The following is an 842-nucleotide window of genomic DNA, read 5'->3' on the forward strand; positions in this document are numbered from 1 at the left end:
CTGCCTGCCAACACAGGGGACACGGGTTCGAGCCCTGGTTTGGGAAGATCCCACATGCCACAGAGCAACTAAGCCCATGTGCCGTAACTACTGAGCCTGCGCTCTAGAGCCCATGAGCCACAACTACTGAAGCCCGGGCGCCTAGAGCCCGTGCTCCACAACAAAAGAAGACACTGCAATGAGGAGCCCACGCACCGCAATGAAGAGTAGCCCTCGCTCGCCGCAACTAGAGAAAGCCTGCGCACAGCAACGAACACCCAACCTAGCCAAAAATAAAATAAATATAATAAATTATTTTTTTAATAAAATAAAATAAATAAAGTATCCTCAGGTAGAGGATTTATGAGATGTTAAATGATAAGAACAGATACTAACCTTGATCTTGGGCCAAAAACCAAAGAAACAACCTATAATTAAGATTCCCTAACCAACAAGGACCTACTGTATAGCACAGGAAACTATATTCAATATTTCGTAATAACCTATAAGGGAAAAAATCTGAAAAGAATGTATCTATGCATATGTGTGTGTGTGATATGTGTGTGTGTGTGTGTATATATATAGGTGTGTGTGTGTGTCTGAATCACTTTGCTGTACACCTGAAACTGACACAACATTGTAAATCAACTACACTTCAATTAAAAAAGAGAAAAGTTCTCATCAGGCTTTGCTTCCCAAACTTTCACGCAAGGCCATAGAAGCAGCCTTAAAGTTGTTCCTTTTAAAATTCCACATATTTGGCTCTTCCAAAAACCAGTCTAATCCTTCCCTGGGAGAGCTTCCCACTGTCACACTCCTCCACGGTTCAGGAAATAAGGAAATTCTGTTCTCAGATTGAATTT

At 41.7% G+C, this 842-nt stretch overlaps 1 pseudogene; it reads right to left on the reverse strand.

Moving 5' to 3' along the window:
• Nucleotides 1-290: 290 nt before the first annotated feature.
• LOC137231377 (U2 spliceosomal RNA) lies at nucleotides 291-407 on the reverse strand (annotated as a pseudogene).
• Nucleotides 408-842: the final 435 nt, after the last annotated feature.

This window comes from Pseudorca crassidens, chromosome 9, assembly GCF_039906515.1.
Source record: "Pseudorca crassidens isolate mPseCra1 chromosome 9, mPseCra1.hap1, whole genome shotgun sequence".
Lineage (NCBI taxonomy): Eukaryota > Metazoa > Chordata > Mammalia > Artiodactyla > Delphinidae > Pseudorca > Pseudorca crassidens.